The 12,224-nt window shown below is 44.7% G+C and overlaps 1 pseudogene across 1 annotated transcript in view; it reads left to right on the forward strand.

Moving 5' to 3' along the window:
- The window catches only part of LOC311593775 (high mobility group protein B2-like), a 529,125-nt pseudogene that overhangs the window by 20,939 nt on the left and 495,962 nt on the right, over window positions 1–12,224 (forward strand). The window contains exons 2-3 of the transcript in view: window positions 5,224–5,482; window positions 5,640–5,940. The product of the transcript in view is annotated as a high mobility group protein B2-like (transcript). The remainder of the gene's footprint in view (window positions 1–5,223; window positions 5,483–5,639; window positions 5,941–12,224) is intronic.

The raw sequence follows: 12,224 nt of genomic DNA on the forward strand, positions 1-12,224 counted from the left end.
GCGATCCTTATAGGGTGGAAAATAGAGCAATGTAGTGTGACTTGCACTCAAGTCGGAAGGACCGGGGACTTTAGGGAATGGTGAGGCAGATACCTCAAGTTGTTTGCTTGTTTTGGTTTTCCTACAAGAGAACACAGTGACTCAAAGGAAGTGGTTCATAGTGGGAGGGCACAAAAAAAATGGTGACAGAACGCTAAAACGGCATTGCAGAGAGAGAGCAGTGCTGCCATGGAGAAACTGAAAAAGGATTTATTGAAAGGTAAGTTCATAAGCCGTCCAAACCAGGGTCATAAGCTCCCAGAAAAGTGGCTATAATTTCTGCTGATGAATTGGAGGAAATTTGCAATAAGGAAAAATACACCCATCTGAAAAGAAATCCAGTTCAAAAGGTCAGTCCAACCCCAAACAACCTCAGGGAACAGGAATTGGGCTCACAGAACAATACAGCGCCAGCTCGTTCCTTTCCAGAGCGCACACAGTTCACACCTAACTCTGTACTGAAAATTCTACACAGAACTCAGCCTGTCAGGGACCTCCTCCGAAACTCTAATCATTTCTTTATACAGATGCACGACAGAACCTTTCACAGGGGTAGCAACTGTCAATAGTGAGACTCCTAGTTACCACTCACAGTGAAACCACTTGAGAGTGTCACCTGAGGTTGTTTTATATTAAATACCAACAAACAGGCAGGCATGACGGTCCACAGCAGAAATCCCAGCACTTGGGAGGCAGAGGCAGGAGGATCATGAACTCAAGGCCAATCTAGGCTACATAGTGACACCCTGTCTCAGAACAAAACAAAGGCAAGGGCACGAATGCAGGTGCCAGTGGAGGCCTGAGGTTCGGATTCCTCTGGAGCTAGAGTAACTGGGCCCAGGCCGTAAAACCCTTGCTGCAGGGATGTAAGGACCCGAGTTCAACCCCAAGCGCCTATATAAGAAGCCAGTGTTGTGTATGCTTGTAGTTTTCAATGCTGAGGAAGCAGAGGCGGGAGGATGATGGGACTTGTTGGACAGCCAGTCTAGCCAAGTAAGTGAGGTTCAGTTTCCGAGAGACTCTGCTTCAAAAACAAGGTGGAGAAAGATGCATGTGTACCAATGCACGTATATACACACCAAACTTTTTCCATCTGAAAAGTTTAATATAGTTCAAAGTACAAACTTGATTTTTTTTTTTAATAAAGAAAGCAATCTTATAAAGTGTCATTTACAAAACCCTAAGCAGCGGTTGGCCATGGGACACAAAGTAACAGCTCAGGATGATCCAGAATGTTTCAAACTTAAATGAAAACTGAAATAGAATCTTAAATGTTTCCTCAAAAAAAGATACTACACTTCTTTTTGTTGTTGTTGTTGTTGTTTTTGAGACAGGGTTTCTCTGTGTAGCCTTGGCTGTACTGGGCTCACTTTGTAGACTAGACTGGCCTCAAACTCACAGAGATCTGCCTGCCTCTACCTCCCAGAGTGCTGGGATCACAGGTGTGTACCACCATGCCTGGCATAATGCTACACTTAATCTAGCAGACAGAATAGATGTAGGCAAGATTTTCTTTTAATTAAATTTCTTTTAGATGGAATATTACAGTAGAACCTTATTATATAATCAGCCCTGGTAACTACTGGACATAATTTTTAAAAAAATCACCAAGACCAAAACAAGACAAAGTAAATACTGCTGGGCGTGGTGGCACACACCTTTAATGCCAGCACTTGGGAGGAAGAGACAGGTGGATCGATGTGAGTTCGAGGCCAGCCTGGTCTACAAAGTAAGTCTAGGACAGCCAAGGCTACACAGAGAAACCCTGTCTTCAAAAACCAAAAAGAAAACACCAAAAAACAAGAAAAAAAATCACCAAAAAAATTTTTTTTAGGGTCAGCCTGATCTACAAGAGTTAGTTCTAGGACAGTCAGAGCTACACAGAGAAACCCTGTTTATATATATAAGCACATTGTTTCTACTCTTCCCTTCCCTCCAACTCTTTCCATGCCTCCAAATTTATAGCCTCTTCATATTTAATTGCTATTGTTATTTATGTGTATAAACATATAGATATATAAATATAATCTGCTAAGTCTGTTTAGTGTTGCTTGTGTGTATATGCTATCACGGCTGAACACTTGGGCTTAACCTCTGGGGAAGACTAATTCTCTTATTCTTAGGATTCTTAGTTTACATGTGTTTCTGTTTATTTGTTTCTGATACATAGTCTTACTATGTAGCCCTGGCTGGCTTGGAACTCACTATGTAGATCAGGCTGGCTTCAAACCACAGACACCTGTCTGCTGCTGCCTTCTTAGTGTGGAGATTGAAGGCATTAAATGCATACACAGAAAGTACATGTAAACAAAGCCCATGCACATAAAATAAAATTTTAAAAGAAGTTGAACTACTTGTTTCAATTAACTCCTATACACCCTGTTGAAAAGAGAGATCCCTGCCCTCCTGTTATAATGAGAGCCAAATGCAGTACAACTGGACAAATGACAGCAGCAACAGTTTATCAGTTACAGGTGGCCACCCTAGGAACTCTGCCTCACAGGGCCAGAGGGGGTTGCACTTAGAGTAGACTGCAAGGGGCTGTAATGAGGGTGAGGTGCCCTTTGCCCCTTTAGGAAGGGTATGGTTGGCTTGTTTGGATAATGCTGTGGTCTGGGAGGGAATTAAAGCCTGCCAATCAGGGAGGAGCAGGAATTGCACATAGTCTATGAGATAATGAATGTGTGTGTGTGTGTGTGTGTGTGTGTGTGTGTGTGTGTGTGTGTTTGAGAGGGTGGAGTTTGAACCAGGACATTGCTAAGCACATCCTCTACCACTGGGCTGTATCCTCATATCTTATAACAAAGGCCCAAGATAACGTTGGCTGGCTAGGCACAGTATCCTCGAGAGCAGAGTGAGGAGGAAACCCTGCAGTCAGGACTTCAGTTTGGCCAGACTTCAAGGCTGCACATGGTATTAATTTTAGCTGGTGCTCTGCCAGTGACGCACATAAGAGATGAGAGTTAGGCTGCATAGCTCCTATAAAAACAATGTGGGGAGCCGGGCGCGGTGGCGCAGGCCTTTAATCCCAGCACTTGGGAGGCAGAAACAGGTGAATCTCTGTGAGTTCAAGGCCAGCCTGGTCTATAAAGTAAGTCCAGGACAACCAAGGATACACAGAGAAACCCTGTCTCAAAAAACCAACCAACCAAAGAACAAACAAACAAAACAAAACAAAACAACAACAACAACAACAAAAAACCCAATGTCGGTCCCAAGGATTGAGTAGAAGCTGACTGCAAGTCTTAAATAGAGGTAAAGAGTGTTAAGGGAAGCCTGGATATGCTAGGGGGTGGAGTGGGGTGAAGATTCAGCTTAATCAGCAGACTGTTTGCCCAGCACACATAAAGCCCTGGCTCTGTCCCTGGCACTGCAGCAGCCTGGCATGGCAGAACACATTTTATCCCAGTATCTGGCATGGGGCAACAGGACTAAGAGCTAAATATCAGATGCTGGGTATAGTGGTTGATGCCATCAATACCAAAACTTGGGAGACAGAGGCAGGTAGCTCTCTGTGAGTTGGAGGCCAGTCTGGTTTGCTTAGTGAGTTTCAGGCCAGATACATAGTCTTTGTCTCAAAAACAAAACAAAACAAAACAAAGCAAACCCCCGTACCTCCAGGCAACAACAACAACAAAGAGTTCAAGGGCAGGCTAGTGGGGATGGCTCATTTGGTAAAGTACTTGCTGAGCATGGAAGAGGGTCTGAGTTCAGAGTCCCAGCACGAATACGAAAAGGCCAGGCATGTGTGTGTCTGTACCGCTTAGTTTGGGAGGTGGAGGTATGGGATGGGGGGGGGGGGAAGGGGGCGTCTCAGAAGGGGTTGCCAAGCCTGTCCAGCCAATTGGTGAGGGCCTGACCCAACAGGAGACCATCTCAAAGGTAAAGTGTAGAGCCGTTCAGGAAGACACCTGATGCAGACCTCTGGCCTCCAGTGCACACCCACATACACTACACACACACACACACACACTGTGTAATTCTCTTTTTAAAAATGTTCACGCCCGGTATGGTGCCTCACACTTGCAATCCCAACATTCTGGAGGCAGAGGCAGGGGTGTCTCTCTGAGTTTGAGGCCTGCTATAGGGAGTTCCAGGCCAGCTGGGCCTACCCAGTAAGACTTTGTCTCAAAAACACCAAAAAGAAAAAAAAACCATAGTTCTTAGTTCTTGGCTACCTAGAGTGTGAGTCTAACCTGGACTGTACGAAGTCATGTCTCAAAAGAAGACAAGGAAGAAGAGGAGAAAGAAGAGGGAGAGGGGGCTGGAGAGATGGCTCAGAGGCTAAGAGCATTGACTGCTCTTCCAAAGGTCCTGAGTTCAATTCCCAGCAACCACATGGTGGCTCACAACCATCTATAATGGGATTTGCTGTCCTCTCCTGGCATGCAGGAGTACACACAGGCAAAAACACTGTGTACATAATAAATAAATAAATCTTAAAAAAAGAAAAAAGAAAAAAGAAGAGGGAGAGATGGCAAGTGTTCTGGACTCAGCAGAGTGCTCATCAGGAGGGTCTCGGGTGCTAGTGAGTGGTGAGGTGGAAATGAGCACATCTGGTTACCAGGGCGTGCTGTCATGAAGCTTTTTGTTTGCCTGTAGTATTTTGTGGCTTATTGTTTTCGTTTAAAATATTTTTATTCTTTAGAAATGTCATATATACATTGTACCTTGATCATATCCACCTCCACTCTCCCCCCCCTCATAAAGGACACCCTAAAATGCCCTCCAGTAGCTCCTCCTCTAGGGGTGGACCCTCTCCAACTCTTTCCTATCCGTGCTGGAACTTTGGCTGTCTTGATCTTGTGTAGATCTTGTGCAGGAAACCACAACTGCTGTGAGTTCCTGAGTGCAAAGGTCATGTCATGTCCAGATGACGCTTCAAAGCGTTATTCCATAGCCTCCCGCTTTGTTTTGAGACAGTTTCTCTGCGTATCCTTAGCTGTCCTGGAACTCACTCTGCAGACCAGGCTGGCCTCAAACTCACAGAGATCTGCCAGCCTCTGCTTCCCAAGGGCTACTGCCACCCACCGAGCAGAAGGGTTTTAAAGAACTTTCCAGAGCAAATGAGAAGAGAAGAAAATCGCTAAGCAGATGGGGAAATGTTTCCGCTGACATTTATTACCATCATTATTTTTGCCTAGCAAGAAGCAGAGGTATGACGAGTGGCCTTCTCCTCCGCAGGTAGACGCCAGGGTCAGCGTGGGCAGGGGAGGCAAAATGTCCTCATACGCCTTCTTTGTGCCGGGAGCAGCACAAGAAGCACCCCGACTCCTCAGTCAGCTTCAGCGATTCTTGAAGAAATGCTCGAAGAGATGGAAGACCATGTCTGCAGAGGAAAAGTTGAAGTTTGAAGATTGGCCAAGAAAGACAAAGCTCGATATGACAGGGAGATGAAGAATTACGTTCATCCCAAAGGGGATAAGAAAGATTCTAGCCAGATGTGGTGGCGCACGCCTTTAATCCCAGCACTCTGGAGGCAGAGGCAGGCGGATCGCTGTGAGTTCAAGGTCAGCCTGGTCTACAAAGTTAGTCCAGGACAGTCGAGGCTACGCAGAGAAACCCTGTCTTGAAAAACCAAAAAAGAAGAAAAAAGAAAGAAAGAAAAAAGATCCTAATGCTCCAAAAGACCATCGTCTGCCTTCTTCCTGTTTTGCACTGATAGTCACCCAAAGATCAAAAGTGAACACCCGGGCCTGTCTATTGGAGACACTGCAAAGAAACTGGGTGAGATGTGGTCTCAACAATCTGCCAAAGATAAACAACCCTATGAGCAGAAAGCAGCTAAACTAAACTACAGGAGAAGAATGGAAAGGACATTGCTGCAGACCGCGCTACGGCAAAAGGGAAGCAGGAAAGAAGGGCCTGGTAGGCCAGCAGGCTCAAAGAAGAGGAACGAAGCAGAAGCTGAGGAGGAGAGGGAGGAGGAGGAATAAATGGCTGTCCTAAAATGTGTGGAGCGTATGTGCTCAGGCAACTGTTTTGCTAAGAATGTGAAATTCAAGTGCAGCCCAGCAATAGCTTCAGTATAAAAACTGTACAGACTTTGTCTAGCTGATAAGAGTCTTTGTAGAAAACAATACTTTTTAAAAAAAAGGAATTTGTAGCCTTTTCAAAGGCTATAATAAACAGTTAGATTTAAATCTTTTGATGTTAAATGTTCCTAAATATTTAATTTCTTATGGTAGCAATAATAAAAACAAAAACAAAAACAAAAACACTTCATAGGAATTTGTATTACCAGTAATTTTTTTAGGATGTTGCTTTGTTGTTTTTTTTTAAAAATTGTAATAAAATAATGTGTATATATAAAAAAGAAACAAAGGTGTGACATGTTAGCACAGCAGCAAACAATTGACAGCCCTGAAAGTACAAAGTTAGGACACATGGGAGCTCTCCTCTCCTTTAATCCCAGCACTAAGGAAGCAGAGGAAGGCAGGTCTCAAGGCCAGCCTGGCCTACATAGGAAGTCCCACGTCAGTCAGAGCTACACAGTGAGACCCTGTCTCAAAGAAGAAAGAAAGAACAGTATAGAATGAAAAGTGACCATTTATGAGTATTTTGTTTTTTTGAGAGAGGATCTCACTATGTAGCCTCAAACTCATGACCCTCCTCCTGCCTCTGTCTATGAGTGCTGGGATTACACTGTGCATACAGCTATCGCACAACTATTGCTGTACATTGCTTGCAATAAAAGTCATCCTGGGCTAATAACAGTATGTGTGCATGAGTGTGTGTGTGTGTGTGTGTGTGTGTGTGTGTGTGTGTGAGAGAGAGAGAGAGAGAGAGAGAGAGAGAGAGAGAGAGAGAGAGAGACAGAGAGAGAGAGACAGAGACAGAGACAGAGACAGAGAGGGGGCGGAGAGATTAAGCTCTATGGTTGTAAATAAAACTCAACCATTGAATGTTTTAATTTTTTTCTCTCTAGGCTACTCTCTCTTTTTTTTTTCTTTAAGATTATTTATTTTATTTTATTTTTTTATGTATGTGTTTTTGCCTGCATGTGTGCATGTGCACCACGTGTGTACCTGGTGCCCTTGGAAATTAGAAAAAGGTGTCAAATCCTCTAGACCTGGAGTTGCTAGTGGTGGTGAGCCACCGTGTGGGTGCTGGGAATTGAATCTAGGCACTATGACTAACTGTGGCGCTGTCTCTCCAAGCCTGAATGAATGTTTATCTTGGTTGGTTGGGTGGTTGGGTGGTTGACACAAGGTCTCACCTTAGAACCCTAGATAGCCTGAGTCTTCCTATGGGGACTATACTTGTCTTAAACTCAGAGATCCACCTGCCTCTGTCTCCCAGATACTGGGATTAAAGGGTGAACCACCTCTTCCCAGCTGATTTGTGTCCTTTGTGTGAGTGAATGAGAGAGAGAGAGAGAGAGAGAGAGAGAGAGAGAGAGAGAGAGAGAGAGAGAGAGAGAAAGGAGTTGGGTTGAGTGAAGGGCCTCACACATGCTGGGCAAACACTCTCTCAGGCCCACATCATTGCCCCCAGCCCCCAACAACCCAACCTTGCTTGATTCAGTGGTTTCTCGATTCTCTTTCTTAGCCAGGCTCAGGGCTGAAAACTGCTAGGGTAAGCTCTGCCAAAAATGCTAACTGCAAGACTGCAGGGTTAAGGCAAGGGTTCCTTACTAGGCTGGCATGAACTATGACCCCAGCCCACCAGAGAGTTATTATTTAATTCTAAAATAACAGAGATAACACACAATGGACTTTTTAGCTTGCCACTTTCCCCTTATCTTTTTTCCCCTTTGTGAACTTGAAACATCGTGTACTTCTATTCAGTCCCTCAGGAAAAAAGTAAATCCCTTTGGTCATTCCAGTTCCCTCATGTCCTGGAGAAGAACTGCCTCTATCTGATATTTCAGCTGGAAGAGGCAGGGTGGCAGATTCTTTCCAATGGGGTGGCAACTTCCTCCCTACTTTCAGAACACACCCCTTCCCAAAATTCCACCCTCTTGGGCCAGAGGCGTCAGTACATGCCCACATCCCTTCCTTTTCCTTCTACGCCCATGGCCTGGGAATGGCGCAGCTTTTGGGTGGGGGCACACCAGGAGTCTCTGGAGGGCCTGGCAGCATCCATCCCTTGCCTTCTTGGTTTATCTTCCAAATCAACAGTCAGCAGTGATTTCCCCCGCATCCGGAAGTGTAATCATATGCCTGCCCCACCGACTTAAGAACTGCGTTTTGGGCCCAAGCAAGTATTTTCAGACCCTCTCCTGATCTATGTGTGATTAGCATGAAAAGATCGCTTTATCCAGATGCAAGTCCTAGAGCTTTGGGTAGACCTTAGGGTCTCTAGGTAAGTCTGGATTCTGTAGCCTACAAGTGATAGAAACAGATTATCTTAGGGTCTACAGAGGAATTCGCTCTTTACTCTTTTTAAAAAATGTTTTATTAATTTTTTCATATTACATCTCAATTGTTCTCCCATTCCTTGTATCTTCCCATTCCTCCCTCCATCCCACTTTCCCTCTTACTCCCCTCCCCTATGACTGTGACTGAGGGGGACCTCCTCCCCCTGTATATGCTCATAGGGTATCAAGTCTCCTCTTGGTAGCCTGCTATCCTTCCTCTGAGTGCCACCAGGCCTCCCCATCCAGGGGACGTGGTCAAATATGGGGCACCAGAGTTCGTGTGAAAGTCAGACTCTACTCTCCACTCAACTGTGGAGAATGTCTCATCCATTGGCTAGATCTGGGTAGGGGCTCGAAGTTTACTGCACGTGTTGTCCTTGGCTGGTGCCATAGTTTGAGCAGGACCTCTGGGCCCAGATCTGCCAGTCATAATGTTCTTCTCATCGGTTTCTAGGACGCTCTGGATCCTTCTATTTCCCCAATCTCCCATGCTTCTCTCACCTAGAGTCCCAATAGGATGTCCTCCCCTCTGTCCCACTTTCCTGATAAGTGAAGACTTTCATGGGACATGCCCCTGGGGCTAGTGTCTAGATATAAGTGAGTATATACCATTTGACTCTTTCTGCTTCTGGGTGAACTCAGTCATTATGATCATTTCTAGTTCAATACATTTGTCCACAAATTTTGGGAATTCCTTGTTTTTAATAGCTAAGTAGTATTCCATAGTGTAAATGTACCACAGTTTCTTTATCCATTCTAAGTGTCTGAGGGACACTTAGGCTGTTTCCATGTTCTGGCTATTATGAATAAGGGCGCTATGAACATGGTTGAGCAAATGTTTTTGTTGTGTGCTGGAGTATCTTTTGGGTATATTCTAAGGAGTGGAATAGCTGGGTCTTGAAGAAGCCCTATTCCCATTTTTCTGAGAAGATTTTTGGTAGATTTTGGAAGATTTTGGTAGATTTCCAAAGTGGTTGTACCAGTTTGCATTCCCACTAGCAATGAGGGAGTGTTCCTCTTTCTCTACATCCTCGCCACTTGAATTTTTGATCTTAGCCATTCTGATGAGTGTAAGATTCTTTCCTCTTCTAGGACGTTGAGGTAGAGGGGTCTCAGTCATTCCGCACATGCGTGCATGTGTGTGTGTGCATGTTCTGTTTTCTTTTGAGGTAGAGTCTTTTATATTCTAGGCTAACCTCCAAGTCTTTTTGTTGTTGTTTTGCTTTTGTTTTTTTCAAGATAAAGTTTCTTTGTGTATCCTTGGCTGTCCTGGACTCGCTTTGTAGACCAGGCTGCTTCAAACAAACATCAATCTGTCTGCCTCTGCCTCTTGTGTGCTGTGGTTAAAGGTATGCACCACCATGCCTGGCTCTTTTTTTTTTTTTCTTTAAAGATTTATTACATACAGTATTCTGCCTGCATATGTGCCTGTACACCAGAAGAGGGCACCAGATCTCATTATCAATGGTTGTGAGCCACCATGTGGTTGCTGGGAATTGAACTCAAGACCTCTGGAAGAGCAGACAGTGCTCTTAACTATTAAACCATCTCTCCAGCCCCTTCCAAGTCTTATAGAGCTAAGAATGGCCTTGAATTTCTTATCCTCTTGCCTCTACCTTCCAAGAGCTGAGATTAAATGCATGCGTCACCACACCCAGTTTATGTTGTGGTAGGGATCAAACCCGGGGCTCCATGCATGGTAAGTAAAGTCTATGGCAATTGAACTACATCCCTAGGTCCACATGGGATTTTAATTTATAGAGATGTCTGAGTGGATCACACACAGAATGTATTACTTGTGTTTCCACAGGGCCCCATGGAGAGGCGCAGGTCGGGTAAGGAAGCAGTGGGGAGAGAGACCAGTGCATAGGCTGATGTCCTTTGTCAAAATGTCAGTAACCGAGGCAGAATGTGAAGGGTGAGATGCTCAGAGCAGGCTAGCTTGAAGGATCGGAGTGGCTCTCAGGCACAGGGCTGGTATCAGGCTCTAGCTGGTGGTTCAGGGCAGGGACATATTGGCTTGATGTGTCAGCGCCAGCTCTAGGGCATGGCTTGCAGATCTGAGGACCACGGTGACTGGCGAAGGCCAAGTAGAAAAACACAGTTTCTAAGAATGCCAAATTCCAACGAGCAAGGCCTCCCTCTGTAGAAATGAGGCTGGGCTGTTGCTTCAGTAAGAAGTGAGTGTCTGTGCACGGGTCCCAGCTCCACTGTGGGGGCTTGCAGGAGCCAGTTCTCTTCTCCCTCTACTTACGTGCTGTGTCCTGGGCATGGGACTCAGGTACGCAGGGTTGTCGGCAAGCACCTGGACCCATTAGCCCTCTTGCTGCTGACCCCTGCATTGCCTGTACAGTATTTTTCTTGGGGTTCGTAGTTACATTTAGAGCAGCACTGTCCAATAAAATCTAACTATAATCTAAACTATAAAAGAAGCTTACGTTTTTATAGTAACCACGCTGAAAAGAGTGAAAAGAAAAAGAAGAAATTGATTTTATGAGTATATCTGATTTAACCTAATATAGCTAAGATACTACTTCAACCTTGGATCTACATATAATCGCTGACATATCTTTTCTTTTCTTTTAGAGACAGGGTTTCTTCTCAGTGTAGCCTTGGCTGTTCTGAACTCGCTTTGTAGACCAGGCTGGCCTTGAATTCACATAGATCTACCTGCCTCTGCCTCCCAGAGTGCTGGGATTGCAGGTGTGTGCCGCCATGCTGCGCTTCACTGACGTTGCTAAGTCTGATAACCTGGTTTTGGACTCACCACAGGATGGAAAGAGAGACAGGGACTCTTTCCTCCACTTGGATGCTGTGGCATGGGCACACCCACCCCTCCGTCCCACCTCATCACGTGCACACAGAATACATAAAACATAATAAAATGTTTTTTTAAAGTAAACGTCAGTCTAATCCATATTATGCCTTTTTATTGCTCTGTAATTGAGGACAGCACATAGATCATCACAGTCCTTTATGCTAGGTTCTGGCTTAGGCTTTGCTGTGCCTTCTAATCAAGGCCTCACAAGGCTTCAATCAAAGTAGTGTCTTGACTGCATTCTAATCAGGAGCTCTTCTAGGAAAGAGTTAATTTCCAAGATCAGGTTGTTGGGAATTCATTTCCTTATGGATGGATGACAACAGGAACTGCTATTAGCCACCCAGGCTGCCCACTGTACACTGCCATGTGGGTCCCTTACTTCTTCAAGCCAGGCCTGGACAGGGCCTCTTTAGCATGTTCTATAAGGATGGAACTCTGTTCATCTTTGTCACACTTTGTCAGTTGCAAAGAAGTCAAAGGGTCTAACTCCCAGGCAGCGTGTGAGTGCAGGGGGCCCCTAGAGCCTGCTTTTTCATAGGGTGAGATGTATTGAGTCTGATGTGAACCTGCTAAGTAGTAGACAACATACTGGGCACTGTTTATTAACTGTTCACTCCTCAGTCAATGTCACAAGTTAAACACAATTACAACCATTTTACCTATTTGGAAATTGGTGAATCTTCCATGCTTAGCTCTATCCCAGAATCCTTTCTCCCTGCAGGATGTCCTACCTTCTATTTCCCACCTCAGCTATAGGCCATTGGCTTTTTATTGACAGGCGATGTTTCCATACAGACACAAGAGATTCCTTCTATAAGAAAAAAAAAAATTACATTAGTGCTCAGTCTGTTCCAATAGTAGATTTCTGTACCCTAAAAAAGTATGTGAAGGCATGGACTTGCTAATCAGCCTGAATTAACACTTTCAAATTATAAATACATGTGAAAATATCATATTACAACTGACTTATTTTTTTTAAAGCTAAACTTTAAAAATTACTAT

The sequence above is a fragment of the Acomys minous genome, assembly GCF_964271855.1.
Source record: "Acomys minous genome assembly, chromosome: 3".
NCBI classification, from domain to species: Eukaryota; Metazoa; Chordata; class Mammalia; order Rodentia; family Muridae; genus Acomys; species Acomys minous.